The sequence below is a fragment of the Numida meleagris genome, chromosome 19 (assembly GCF_002078875.1).
Source record: "Numida meleagris isolate 19003 breed g44 Domestic line chromosome 19, NumMel1.0, whole genome shotgun sequence".
Lineage (NCBI taxonomy): Eukaryota > Metazoa > Chordata > Aves > Galliformes > Numididae > Numida > Numida meleagris.
In genome coordinates, this window is record NC_034427.1 from 7,777,285 (window position 1) to 7,792,256 (window position 14,972).

Below are 14,972 nucleotides of genomic sequence, written 5' to 3' on the forward strand. Positions count from 1 at the left end.
GGAAGAGCAAAAAAAAAAAAAAGAAAAAGAAAAAGAAAAAGAAAAAATCAAAGTGACATCAGCATCCTGCTAAACCCTGATGCATTTGTTAGGCTCACTGAAGGGAATGTTGCCTCTACAGAGGGGCACATCTTGGTGGTGCAGCTCAGACAAGGGGCTGCGTTTGGGCTTGGGATGGTATGCAATGCACAGCACAGGGCATGCAAGCAGGTCATGCAGCAAACCCAAAACACTTGGGAAAGGAGAAGCAATGTTCTCCAAACCATGCATCTGAGTGCTTGCAAGTGGGGGGGTGAGAGAAATGCCACAGTCCTGGGTGGATTCCTGGGGCACTGTGAAGTGGGGGATGCTCTGGGGAGCAATGGTTGGGTGGGGGCTGTGGGGCTGACCCCAGCAGGCAGCCCTGGCTCAGCATGGCTCATCTCCCCACTCCGGCTGCTGACACAGCAGCTTCCACCCAGCCGTGGGCCGGTGCAGCCCCAGGCAACGGGGACACGTCCCTGAGCCTTTGAAGTGCAGCATCCCCCGGAAAAATGCTGGCTACCATGTGCTTCCCACCACAGCTGGGCAGGAGCAGCCTTCCCCCGCGCCGCTGAAGCCACAAATGTGCCACAAACACAAGGGATGAAATTGCATTTGGGCAGGGAGGGGAACTGGATGCACAGAGCTGAGCCCCTTGGCCGAGTTTCCCACTGGCACAGCCCCCTCTGCACGCCCCCAGAGCTCAGCCCCCCAAAAACAGCTCAGACCCTGCAATGGCATAAGGTCGCATCCATCCACCCGCAGCCCCATCCCCGCGATGGTTTACACCCTGCTGCTGAGCTGGCCGGTTCAGCAAGCCCGGCGCGGCGCTGAGCATCCTTGGCAGCATTTCTTGTCAAACATCGGCTCTGTGCTTCCTTGGTGGCACGCGGATGGGTCGGAGAGGCGGGGAGCAGTCGGGGCTCGCAGGAATGTGGCTGCACTCCCACGCCATGGAAATGGGCGGCAGGTAAACAAGCAGCTGCTCGGCAAGCCATGGTCCTCGGCCGACCTGTAGGGACAGTTCGGCGGTGGCAGTTTGCTCATGGAATTCCTGGCTCGTTCCTCTGCAGGAGGGACATGGTGTGGGGCTGTGGGGGCTGTTTTACAGTCAGTGCTTTGCACAAGCCAGTGGGCAAAAGGAATCGTTTGCCTCCTTTCTACTCTTCCCTTTCCTTTTGGGCTGTTTGCTCTACAAAGGAATTGGCAATTAGAGATTGACTGTTCGATGCAGCCCAATACCTCAGGCTGATGTTTGCGGCGATGGAACTAATGACAACCACATGGATGAGGGATTCACGCTGGGACAGCCCAGCCACAGGCACAGAGCTCTGCCAGACAACCAGCAGCGTTGGGACAAGTGGCACCGGCCTTGGGGACACCACCATGTGCCTGCTCCTGTGGTTCAGCAGCTGCACTGTTGGTTCCATCTCCAGCTTTGGGAAGGGGAGCAAGAGGGCCTGGTGCCATGGGTGGATGGGCTGTGCTGATGGGTGAGGAGCACTTCTGGGAAGTAGAAGGTGATGCGTTTTGAAATAGTCTCTTCCTTGTCTTGTGGATGTCTATTGGAGATCACGCAGGCTGCTTAGAGAAATCATGATTATGCCAAAGATTGCTCTGCTTCTAGGCTGGAAAGTGCAAATTCTGGGCAGGAATTAAACTTCTTTACAGCTGAGAACAAAAAAATGTCAAGCACTTTTTGTAGGAAAAAAAAAAAAGAGAAGTCTTCTAAAAGAAGTAAAATGAGAGCACTCGTGCAACCTGGAGACAGCAGATCAGGACTGAAATAGATGACTGGAAGTGGAAACCAGGGAGATGAGAAGCCCTGGTGGAACTGCCTGCTCCACCTGCACAGCTTTTCTGGCGAGGCCAGTGGGGTGAATGCAGCTGTCCACGCCATACAAAGCGAGGCACATACAGGATGTGTTCACCTGCAATGAAAATCTTTCCATTAACTATTCAGGACTCCGACTTGTCCCATCAGCGTCCAAAAGACAAACGTCCCCTTTGCTTGGGGCTTCGAATGAGGGCGAGCCTAACCCCCTGTGCCTGAGTTCCGCAGATTTCTCTTCCGACAAAAAAAGAGCAACGCAGAGCAAAGCGAGCTGGTTTTCCGCTTGAGACGATTACAACGTCCCCGAGGGCCGTGCAGCCGCCGGGGCACGCGTAGCACGCAGCCTCCGCCAGGGGCTGCTGCCGGCTTTGCAAAGCGCCCGCTGCGACCGGGAGCTGCGCACGGAGCCGCTCAGAGCCCCGCGGAGCTGTGTGCGGGGTTTGGGCGCGGGGGGCACGCGTGTTACCCTGTCCTCCTCCCTGTTACTCCTGCACATCTGCAGCAGCAAGGAGGAGGCTCCCCGGTGGCGTCACCCACCTCTTATTTCCAGTACTTAGAGATATAAAACCAAACTGGACGGGAGAAGGGCGGCCACTCCAACTATAGTGATGACACAGACAGAGTAAGTTCTGGTTTTATGCGGGTTTCCCTCTTCTGTTCTGCTTCTTTGCTTCTCTGAGTCGTCTCACTGTTTTCAAAAGCTTGTGAGCTCCCTGTCACAGTTAGCAAGCCAGAGCAAAATGCCTAATGGGGAAAAGGATGAACGTTCCCCTTTCAGAACGTTAAAACATTCAGACTCACAGCAAAGGGCATCATTCCGCAGACCTGGGGGCTTCACACCGGCAGGGAGCTTGCCAGGCCTGGGAAAGGCCATTTCTGCAGGGGGTGTCCTGCACAGGGATATTGGTGCTCTCTGAGTTGCTCTTTCCTGGTGTGGATCCAACAACCCCAGCGCATGAGATGTGGCCACAGAGACTTGGAGCGAGCAGGGACAGCTGACAAATGAGGGGTGCAGATCTCCTGGCTCTTTGCAGTGCGACGGGCAATATCAGCATCTCAGTGTGCAGACGGAGGAGATGCCAATTTGAGGGGTGGGAATGATTTGTTCAAGATGATGGAGCTCACTCGTGGCCCTACAAACCAGAGCCAGGTGGGATGGAGCAGCCGTGGGGTGCAAGGTCCTTCCTGCAGCAGGGCTGCATCCAGCAGCTGCCAGTCCATATTTATCCTTTGCCTCTCACAATGGCAATATATATTGTCCAAACTGAAACAGAAGGGCAAATTTCCTGCTAAAATATCCTCCTTTCCTTCTCCTTCCTGGGCTGGAGAGCTGCCCCCGTGCCTCCAACCTTCTCGCACCGGCGCTGCTTTGCCCTTTAGCTGTGGCTTTTCTCTGGGTTGGAAGGAGAAGCAGATGAGTCCTTCCCATGTTGGCTCAGTTTTCTTTCACCTCCTTGAACCTGCAACATCTGGGTTGCAAACACATGGGGAGAGCAGTGTTTGCCTTCCAAGGTGCTGCAAACCTACAGGAGTACAAAGACAGTGGGAAAGTGGGTGGCAGCTGTTCTCAATGAAGCACAAAACAATGATGGAAATGCATCTGTCCATGCCCAGTTTTGGCACAATGTGTTGAGTCAGGAAACACATTGTAAGTTTTCATGATCCCACCTGCATTCACCTGTTGCTGTCACTGTTCCTTCAATTTTCCCAATAGCCCAACACGCAAATATTTGGTGCTCTAAAAAAAGCAGCGGGGTGGTTTGCAGGGCACATTGGCATCATGGTCCCTGTGCCTGGCTCTCACACCACCAAGGAGGAGACCAATGACATCTGGTGGTTTTACCCACTTCCTCCTGGATCCCGATGCTGATCCTGCCCCAAATCCATCTTTATTTTCTTCTCTAGGGACAGGGGAACTGAGCCCGCTCTCAGCTGGCTCCCAGTCAGCTGAACTGGGGAGGACCCCGCTGTGCTCTGACACTTCTTGGCTCTCCTGCGAGCGACCGTGACTCACTGCACTGAGCAGTCCTCCTATCTCTCACTCCTTCGTCTCTGCTCTGTCTCCTATGATATCCATTTCCCCTTGCCTCTCCCTCCTCCCCTGGCCAAAAGAAAATAAAAAATTAAGTGTGAATCTCAGAACCAAAGATGCTTTCGGTTGTTGCTTTTCTTTCTTTTTTTTTTTTTTAAGCAGACACTGAGAAGTGAGGAAAAACCCTTCTTGTAAATTATAGTCCCACGAAAACAGCTCCAGTTGCACAGAGAATTTGGCAAATTACAGAAGATGCAAATGTCAGTTGAAGGAACTCTGGCAGTAAATATTTTTCACGACTGCTTCGTTAGCAAAACTTGTGATTAGAATGGCTCCTGCTCTCTGGAGCTGGGGAGGGATGACAGCTCTTTAGTTTTTGGTAGACTTCAATGCTTTACCCGTAAAACACAACTATGTCATTTATTCCCACGTAATTAATCCATCAGTAGTATCTTTCTTAAAGACAAGAAAGCTTATTTTGAAGTTCAGTTATGGCACAAACCCTTGCAAAGAGAGATGTTCCACTGCTCTCCTCTTCCAGGTGGACAACCAACAGATGGAGCCTGGAACCACCGCTCACTTTTTCTCATTGTTTCCATCTTCTCCATAATGAGAAACCAGGAGCCGGGCGAGTGCCCACCCCGTGCCTGTCACCAAAGAGTGCAAAGGAAGAAACTGCATGTTTCCTGTAGCCGCAGAGCCCAGAAGGTGGAGAAAAGGACTCAGCTAAGTGAGCACCGTGCTTACACACACGAATTGCTAAGCTGGCACTAGCAGCATTGCACTCTCCTTCTAGGGCCAACATCTTTGGGTATGTCAGATTTGCCCTCGGGCTTCACTGCTAATCTGCTGGCTTGGCATGGTGGAACTGCAGTGTGTGCTGTTGTGCAATGGCTTGAGCTGTACGGAGCAGTGATTCATGTCCTTTCCTCACAAGCATCTCGTCTATTTGCAGGGACCTCGGTGAAGTTTTGCTCTCTAAGTGCAAAACTCATATTGGGCACGTGATTTCTTTGGGCCGATATTTCTGCCAAGCTGCACCAACGGCTGGGGCAAAACCATATCCCTCAAACCTCCCTGCCCTGCCCCGATAACTGCAAAACCGCTGCACCCACACACTCCTGGATCTCGATCTTAGTCCTGGGGCTCCTTTCTCCTTTGTGAGTTTTTCAGCAAATTCCCTTCTGTGCCCTGGTGAAAGATGTGCCCGCTCCGCACTCCGTGCAGAACCAAGTGTGCAAACAGAGCCTGGAGGTGCGGGGCTTCACCGCCCGCCTGGCCCAGCTGCTTGCAGCGCTGTGATTTATGCTTTGATTTGTGAATCCCTCTTCCTGCCAGGTGATTGCATGGGCCCTTGCCTGCACATTATTTTCGCATTTGCTTTTGCTTCCCCCTTCCCCAGTTCTCACGAAATGGTATTCATTTTTATGAAAGCAATCTATTCTTGAGGCTGCCAAAGGCTTATCAGGTTCGGCATACGTTCAGACAAGTTGTGCCTGGCGATTTGGAGGGAAGAAAATGAATGAAAGCAACAGCACAGGGGAGGCCGAGCGGGGCCAGGCTCCAGAACGGAGATTTTGGCTCCAGGCAAGGGTGGAGGTGAGGAGCTGAGCTGAAGAGGGACAGAAACAGGGCAAAGGGAGTGGGGAGAGACTTCACACCCCCCCAAGATATTTGCAATAGCATCACTGCCAATCCGGAGCTGCTCTCCGTGCAGGAAAGTGTGGTGGTGAGTGCTCCTTTAAGAAACTCCTTGGAAACTTCAAGAGAAGATGAATCTTCCTCTTGACGAATTAATTTTCTCCCTTCGCCTGACCCGTCAGCCCGCACTGCCAGCAAAGCTCCCATTAGCTTCGGTGCAGTTTGCCAACATTCGCTCAGCTCCGAGCCCCGCAGAAATCCGCTGGAGCCTTTCCATTGATTTCGAGGAGCTCCGGGTCAAATCCCCGACTGCGGGACGAGGCGCGGGTATGCACTGCTGTGAGTGATGAGCTGTGGGGAGACGTCTTCATCCCTGGGCAGGGCCGGGAGGAGGGATGGGGATGCTAAGTGGAACCATCCTGCAGTGAGGTCATTCGCTTCGCTGCGCTCCTTCCCTTCTCCCGGGGAGGAGATGGCAACTTTCACGCTGACACCAAGGGCTTTATTTCCCATCTGTTCTCTGTCTGCTCCGTCCCCGAGGCTGTCACCTGCGGCACTGCCACCACTGCTGTCCTGCAGCCCCCGAGGAGAAACCTCCCTGAGCCAACCGCTTACGAGCTCTCCTCGAGAGGCAGCCAAACACGGCCTTTATCAGCGCATGAGAGCTTGCAAAGATAACGCTTCAAAGAAAACAAGTTCTAAACACACCTTTAAAAGCCTTAAAATGTAATTCCATAAATGTTTGTGTTACTTGGGCGAGAGATAAAGCAAAGTGGTATTGCTGAATTGTAGCGGGGCTGAATACCTGCAAACTTCTCCTGTGTCCCTATCAGATGAATAGTTCACTTATTAACCTAGAGCTGCCTACAGCAGAGCCCTTTCCTTTCTCAGTGATCTTCTCCCTGCTGTGGGCTCTGTTTGCTCGTGGCAGTGCCGCTCCGCTAGGACATGGGAGCAAAACCTTGAGTTGAAATCCTTCCTGGTGCTCCAACCAAACACAAGCAGCTCCCGCCGTGCACCTCCGGAGATGCCACCCCACTGCAGCAGGAGGTGAGGACATTTTCCATGGGAAGACTGCAGGAAGCCAGCAGCCTCACGGTGGGTGCGTGGTTGTGGCTTCATGGGGAGATTGGTGATGCATTTTCCAATTAATTTTCCTGCCCTCTGTTTGGTGCCTCGTCGGGAAGGCAGCATGCTGCTTGATGGGCTAATGGCACACTGTGACAATGCATCGCATCGGCACCTTTGGAAACCTTAAGCCTTGCAAGCATCAGCCCCAAACAGCTCTTTTAGGACTGAGGATGCCCACGTGTAACCCTCAAACCACATGGATCAGGCTTGGCCGTTGGTGCAGGATTTGCTGCCCATCCACCAATCTCTGCATTCAGCAGCTGGGCACAGGCAGGGTTGTCCCTGTGGGGCTGCACAGTCCCCAGTTTGTGGCCACTGAAAAACATTTTGCAGAAGGCCAGAGGTTTCCAGCTGCCCTGAGCCCCTGCCCCATGGCACCACTAATGGGCCGGGAGTGGGAATCAATGGCAGCACAAGGGCAGTGCAAATCCATCCCAACTTTCATCTGGTGTATCCTTCAGTGCTCTCAGTGTTAAATAATTCACATTATTCTTAAGGTGTCCTAAACCCTGTGTGCACCTTTCTCTGTATTTAACCTCTACAGCTCACTTTTCAATCTCCAGCACTTTCTCCTTTGCAAAACAAACTCTTGGGATTTCTTTGGATGCCAGAAAGAGAGAGTTTGAATAGTTGGTTTAGATCCAGAAGCATTTTCTTCTCTCTCTAAGCCAGAGAAAAGGCATTTGCAACCTTTTTGAGCTGTGCAGAGTAAAAAGCTGCTTAGAGAAGGGGGCAAGAGGTGGCCTGGGGTGCTGCTAACCAACAACTCCAGCAAAGACAGCAGGGAACCAGAGTCTCACCCCACCCCACAAAGCACACTGTCCATCGAGAACCTTGATAAGCATAAAGTGTGCAGGAAGGCAGCTCCATGCTGCTCCAAGAGGCTCCATAAGCCCCAGGGCAGTGGGAAGGCAGCAGTGAGCAGTGTGCCCTGGGAGATCAAAATCAGGAGACAGCAGAGATGAAGCACCGCAGAGGGGGAAATCCTGTGTTTTCTCTCAAGGAGATGTTGTCACTCCTTTATCTAGTTTGCAAGCTATCTAGGCTGTGTATACGTTGAGCTGTCAGTGCCTGGGACACTGAACATGTTCCTTCTGCTTAGCATCTGGGCTGAGCAGCCAAGGCAACGCAATGGGTGCAGCAGCTCCACGGGCAGCCCGAGAAGCCCAATCCTTCTCCAAAAGTCCATTGGAATCCCAGTTCTGCACTTGCCCACTGGTGCTCAGCAGGAACCCCCAGCACACAAAGTGACAGATCAGTGCTCCAGCTTGGCCAATGCCAGTGACCAACAGTAAATAAACGACATCATCATTTCTGTAATCTTTCCTAATGACCAAATCTGACCCCACCCAGAGGCTCCAGTGTCAAACACTTCTCCCTGTGGTGGCTGATGCCAGGTGCTCCAAATTCAAACTGTTAGGAATGTGTTGAGTGAGAAGTGATGGGCAGGCAGAGTTGCCCTGGGGCACATGTCCAGAGCAACCAACCACGCTTGCTGGGATCATCAGCCCATGAGAAGAAAACACATTAAAATACCACCCCTACTAATTCTGTATGCAAAACAAGGCTCTGAGTGATCTGCTTTTGGGTGCAGATTTGGGGAACAGGGCTCTGTTCGTGCCTTAGGTCATTTCCACATGAGATTTTCTGGCTTGATGGAGATGTCCATCATGGAGTGACAGTGGATACTCTTACAAAACAACATTAAGAATGCTGAGGGCCACCACAAAGTTTAATTAATTAGGAATTAATGACTCATTCTAGCTGAGTTACGGAGCAAAGAGATGCCTAAAGATGCATTCAAGGTGGGATATCATGAAGAGAAGGCAAAGATACTGAAAACATCTTCCCCTCCTGCCTGGCAGGGCTGGTCATGTGGGAACCTCCTCCTAATGTGGCTTAACCAGCACAAACTCACTGCAACTCATCTAAAATGCAGCAAGAAGAAACCTTTCTCCAAAATGTCAGTTCCATGAGGTGATGTTGCTCTTCCCAGACACACGGTCCAATTTTGGGGTGTCCTGTGTGGAGCAGGGAGCTGGATTTGATGATCCTTTTGGGTCCCTTCCAACTTGGGATATTCTATAATTCTTCCAGTCAAATTGCCTATGTTAACTGCAAAGAATCTGCTTTTTCTTCCATTGTATCTGGCTGTTATGCTTTTCTTTCCACAGGAGCTGAGTGCTGTACAGCAGCAGTGCTGAGGCTTCATTCATTCAGCCTCAGAGGAAACAAGGGAGATATTTCTTCAGTTTGTGACATCTTTGTAGCACGAATTGCCTCATGTTTTACAATGCTCCTTTGCAGTGTGCTGTGCATGCATGCTAGCACTGATAATTTTTGGCTAACTGTGGTATCCAATCATTAGATAAAAACTAATGAAGGAGAGAGCCAGTGGATGTGATGATGATGAGGGGGAGGAATTCAGAGTAGTAGAGGGGGGCAGCCATCATCCAGGCAGGGCTGCTGAATTGATGTGAATGTTAATTAACATTTTGATTCATTAAACATGGCTCATTGTATGGTCTCGTTGATGGGAAGATTTCAGAGCTGGTGTCACGCAACAGGAAGTTTCTCCAGGGCTCATGCTGCCCACGTTGTGCTGGTGTAGGACAGAAGTGGCTCTTAGGTGGCTAAGGGACATGACCGGTGGGCAAGGTGGGGATGAGTTGATGGTAGGACTTGATGATGTTGTGTTTTTTTTCCAACCTTAATGATTCTATGATTAATAGAAAATACAAACGAAAACAGAGCTTAAACAGAGCATGCCTGAGGGTGCAAGCAAGGTAATAGTATGGAGAGGCCAATGCTCAAATATTTCCCCATTCTCAGTATTTACTCAGCAGCCCCCTGTACTGAGCCTCCATTGACGTCCTCTCAGGCAGAGATTCTGGGGGCTCCCAGCTCCAGCTGCTGTTACCCCATCAAGTTTTCTGGGATGTTGCAACAGTCAAGAAAGCTGAAATCTGGCACCTGGCTCCTCCAGCCTTCATTTCTACGTGCAGAAAGCCTGTACATCGCCTGGATGGCAATACACAGTGTAAAGAGGTTACTGCTGCAGTGATGGGGATGGCCACATTACTCATGTGCAGCCAAGTGCTGAATCATCTGGGTCACCTTATGAGATGCCATCTATACTTGTCATACAGATTTTACAGAAGGAATATTTCCAGGATGTTTTAGGGAGCATTAATACCATTTCTATGTATTGCTTCTTTTATCGCTTTGCATAAAAGGCCAGGTGAATCTGGCCACCCAGGACTTGTAAGGAGAGAAGAATTACAGTTCAGACATCTCAAAAATCTCTAAAACGTACCTGCAATGGTCTCCTCATCCATCACCATGATGTTATTTTAAGCTTCAGCATCCTGGGACTTCCCCACCCTCCAAGGCAGTGTTGAACCAGAGGGACATGAACGTTTTTTCTTGAGGAACGTCAATAGGATTTCCTCTGCCCCTCTGAGTTACAGGGACTCATAAGCTCAGGAAAAAAAAAAAAAAAAAGTAGGGTCATAGAATGATTAATTCTACCTGAACGTCAATAAAAGAGGTGGCCAAGATCAGAATTTGGCGCTTATTATGTACAGTCTATTTCCCCATGCCCAGTGCCCAGCCTTTGTACCGGCAGTGCTTTTTCTTCAGGAGAAAAAAATAATTAAAAGAAGAGCAGCCAAGTTGCTCTGCTGGCTGCCCTGTACTTTTAAGAAGTGCATTTGGTCTCATGAGAATGCATCAAAATTTTGATGCTTAGTGGAAAATAAAAATATTTGCACTCAGTTCATTTCTAGAGCTGCACATAAAGTGCTCCCCCTCAGGGCACATCCAAGGAAAAGACTGGAAATAAAATATAAATTCTAAATAGCAGTAAAAAGTTTATCGCTTTGGGGGTTATGAGTGTTCAGCTTTTATTACTACAAAAATCAATTTACTGAACTTAGGTTTACTGCGAAATCAAAAAAGTTAAAACCTGAATTCATTCTGCATCCATGGCTTTGCTGCTTCTCCCTTTTGTGCCAGTGGTGGCCGAGGACAGGGGTCGGGATGGTGATGGGGATGGGGATGGGGATAAGGATGGTGATGGTGATGGAGATGAGGATGGGGATGCATTGGTCACCTCCTTCCAGCGGTGCTGGTGGCTTCTCATCTTCACCAGCATCACTGTGGCAAAACCAGATTATTTGCTGGGAAGTGCCAATCTGCACATTCCCAACAACGTGGGATATTATAGTGCTGATTCAAATGGTCAGAAAAATAAGAAGAGGAAAAGTAAGAGCAGAGACATCATTTCGTCGTGGCTGAGCATCACTCAGCACAGCGCAGCCCATCAGCAAATCCCATGTATCCTCTCTTCCGTTTTCATTCCTGGAGTTTTTAAGGTTAAAGACAGTGTGTGTTTTAGCAGAGCTGGTGGAAAGTGGCAGAGTTTGGCCGCAGTGAATAAATTCTGCAAATGCTTCGCAGCCTGCCACACTCCTCCCAGAGTCCCAGTTCTCAGTAAGCACCAAAAATTCTCATAAAGAGAATTTCAGCCTTGCCGACAATTTCTGGATGTGTAGCAGAAAAGACTTTTTTTTTTTTCCAGACAAAAAAAAATATTGAAGGAAACATTTTGGGAGGATGAAAGCTGCCAAGCAAATCAGCAAATAGCCGGGGCTAGCAGGGAATGTTGGGTAGAACTCCCACCCACTACCAGCAGGCTTGGCACGTGCCCTACAGAAATGTGCTCTGATCCACGAGAACAAGGTGCAAATACAGGGAGGAGAGTCAGAATCCCACTGGCACTGCCCTGGCGTTTGCACAGAGGAGTTTTTATTGGATTCCCCCAATAGCCCTTTGCCCCTCCAACAAAACAGTGTGGTGCTCAGATTTTGCGGAATGCCTGGCTGGCCGGCTCCACGTTTCAGAGGGCTCTGTACAAATGAGGTTCTTCTGGAGTGTTGCTTGGCATCTCACTGCAGAGAGCCAGTGGCTCCCGCCAGCCCCACAGATTTATAGGGAAGCAGCCACCAGCACAAGGCAAAGAGCTGGGGCTGCCTGCAGAGCCACATCCCTGCTGCATTTTTCAGCTGTTGCACCACAGAAGCCCCCCAAGCTTTATCTGCCTTGCAAAAGATGGAAAGTGCTTTGCAATTTTTCAGAAGGCCATCTGATAACCCTGTCAGGCATAATGTGCCGCGATCAGATCCCCCCCGGTTGGGGTGGGGTGAATCAATGGTGAGCAAACACCTCTGACAGACCTTGCCAACATGAAAGGCGTGAACTCACCAGTAATTTATTGGAAATGTGCATAATGGAGAGGGTTTCTCTTAATTTCCTATCAAAAAATAAAGGTTTTTTGGCTTGCAAGTAAGCAAGCAAGAGTGTGAAGGAAGGCGTTAGGGCTCAGTGAATCACAGCAGGAGTGGGGCGGGATGCAGCAGGAGGAGCAGTGCTGCCCCCACTGCCCCAGCATCATAGGGCAACCAGGACATGGGAAGCCCTCAGCTTCAACTTACTTTCCAATGAAGTAAGAACCTTCCCCTTTGGAATTCCTAGCAAAATAACACAAACATGCAGGTTTTAAGTCACAAAGATTTTGAGTTTTGCATCACTTCAAGAAAACCAGAGTAAAGGGTCAGGGGAGACATTATCACTCCCTACAGCTCCCTGCAAGGAGGTTGGAGCAAGGTGGGGGTCAGCCTCTTCTCCCAGGTAACAGTGACAGGATGAGACGTGATGGCATCATGTTGCACCCAGGGAAGGTCAGGTTGGGCATTATGGAAAATTTCTTCTCTGAAAGAGCAGTGATGCAGTGGCACAGGCTGCCCAGGGAGGTGGTGGGGTCACCTGTCCCTGGAGGTGTTCCAGAGCCATGGAGATGTGGCACTGAGGGGCATGGGCATTGGACATGGTGGAGTGGGCTGAGGTTGGACTTGATGATCTTAGAGGCCTTTTTCAACCTTTATGATTCTATGACTGAAGAATCTCTTGTTTTCTCACCGCAAAGAGAAAGTGCACGTGACAACATGACATTTCCCCACACCTAGGCTGTTTTCATGGAGGGATTTAGATCCCATCCAGTGAGTGTTTCCTCATTGCAGAGCCTAACCATGGCTACCCATGGCATCTCCCAGGCTGTCTGCAGAAGGCTGGTGCACCCCTAGGGGTGATGCTGGCCACGCTCCTGCATTGTGGGACAACAAACAACCCCTGCCAGGGGCCTGGGCAAGAAGGGGATGGCTCTTCATGTTGCCTTACTCCTTCCACCATTAAACTAAATGGCTATTTATCAGCACAGTAAATATCTCTATTAACAGAGCATTCAAAGCCTATAAGGATTTCCAATAAATACCCCTATCAATGAAGCTTCCAAACCACTGATTCCAAAACCTAAAATGACAGATGACATTTTATTTAACTGACCAGTGCCACCCTTTCACAGCATGCGCTGAAGCCGCTTTGCTAACAGCGATAACACCAAGCTGGCTGCTTTTTCCCCATACGCCCGCATGCAGAAGGGCTCAGGGCTGACCCCACTTCCCTCCGGGAGCGGGGAGCTGTGCAGCAGCAGCAAACATTAACTATAGGAAATGACTGCCACCTCCAGACCTCTGCCTGCTATTGGAGCCGGCGGCTCCTTGGGTGACGTGGGGAATGTGGAAACTTGTTTTACTGCTTGCTTGTCCCGCACTTATAAACAGTCGGGCTCAGAGCATGGTAACACGAGATGGCAGTTATCCCAGAGCTATTAGCTGCGTCTGAATATCGTGGACTCGAAGCTCCCTTGATCCACTGGAATTTATATGACCGTTAATGGGGACTGTAAATTGCTGTCAGTGGGGATAACTCGCTCCATGGGTTTTTGGAGAGGTGGAGGGAGGGAGTGGGGAGGAAGAGGGGAAGGTGCCCCGGGATGGACATGACGAGCTATACAACAGCTTTAAGGCACTGCTGTCTGCTGGCATATAGTAGGTAATAAAAATTTGCTTTAATTTAGCATATAGGGATATGATGTCAAAATAAAATGTCTCTAGAACAAGTAAGGAACATAAAAAAGTCATAGACCATGCTGCGAGCATCAGCTGCACGTCATAAAGATACATTAATGGCGTATTTCTTTAAAAGAAGTTTTCGTAGTTGGGGGTTTTATGAGAAATAAGTTTAAAATATTAAAAGTGGAAATTTTATGATTGGAGGGGGAAAGGCGTTCAGCTGAAGGTGATGGGAGCAGATAGAGCACAGGAGTGTGGCTCTTGGTACATTGGTGCAGACAGCTGCAGCCCTGCCCCATGGGAACCCTTCTACCATGCAGTGCCCCCACAGACACCAGTGGGAGACCTGTTTTAGTGGGATCCGAATCAGGCTCCAGAGGTCAGAGCTATGGACACGACCCAGTGTCTTCTTGTAAAACAACAGGAAAGCAAAGCTGCTTAAAACAAACCCACGTGTGTGCCAACAGACAAAAATAAAATCAGTGAAGCAATGCTTTGCTGTCAGACGTGGTTTAGAGAAAAAAAAAAACAATCTGGGGGTTGAGCTGGAGTATGGGTTGGTCCTCTCTGGTTCCGGGCTAGGAATGACTATTGCAACATCCTGCATGGAATCACATCCAGCAGGAGGCTGCCTCCAGCAGAACCACGCTCAGTGGGATCCTCAATAGGAGAGAGCTCACTGCAGCTTTGATGTTATGGATCTCCTCGTGTTACCTTTGTTGGATAAGCCTATGACTAGAGTCTGGAGGGCAGTTCCCAAGGAATGTCCCAGGAAGAGCTTGCAGTGTCAGCGCATCCCTGCAGAGCTGTTGGCTTCCAGGCACAGAATAAAGACCTGAGCACAAGAATAATGATGAAACAGATGTGATTGTTTCTATCAGTGAGTGGAAAAAAGCATTTTAACCCAATGCTTAAAACATTCTTCCCTATTGTTCCACTTTTCTGTCACTTGCTGGGAAGGATAACCTTGTATTTCCTTCATCTGCCCTGCCGCTAACACTGCAGCTTTCAAGGGAAAACTCCCCAAAACAGGAGCTGCTGGTGCTGAATTTCCAAAATCTATTCCTCCATATGCATCCATTGATGTCAAGCAGCTGCTGTTGGCGATCACCCATAGGGACTTTTTTTTACCGTATATTTACTTCCAGGGGTCTTCAGTTGAGACAAAGCACTGCTACTTCCACTTGCAGTCATCTGTGCGGAGCGGTGTGACCTGAAGGAGATGGACTCAATGCCCCTCACGGATCCCCTCCAACTCAGGATATTCTATGATCCTAAAATGATGGGAGCTGCTTGCTCAGGTTGCAGTGTGTGCCTTGTCCTTGCAGACTGGGTGCTCTCC

The 14,972-nt window shown here is 49.8% G+C and overlaps 1 long non-coding RNA gene across 1 annotated transcript; it reads left to right on the forward strand.

Annotated features, from left to right (window-relative positions):
• On the forward strand, positions 98-10,196 carry LOC110408313. Its single transcript, XR_002444286.1, has 2 exons — positions 98-2,477; positions 4,429-10,196. It is a non-coding gene; the product is annotated as an uncharacterized LOC110408313 (long non-coding RNA).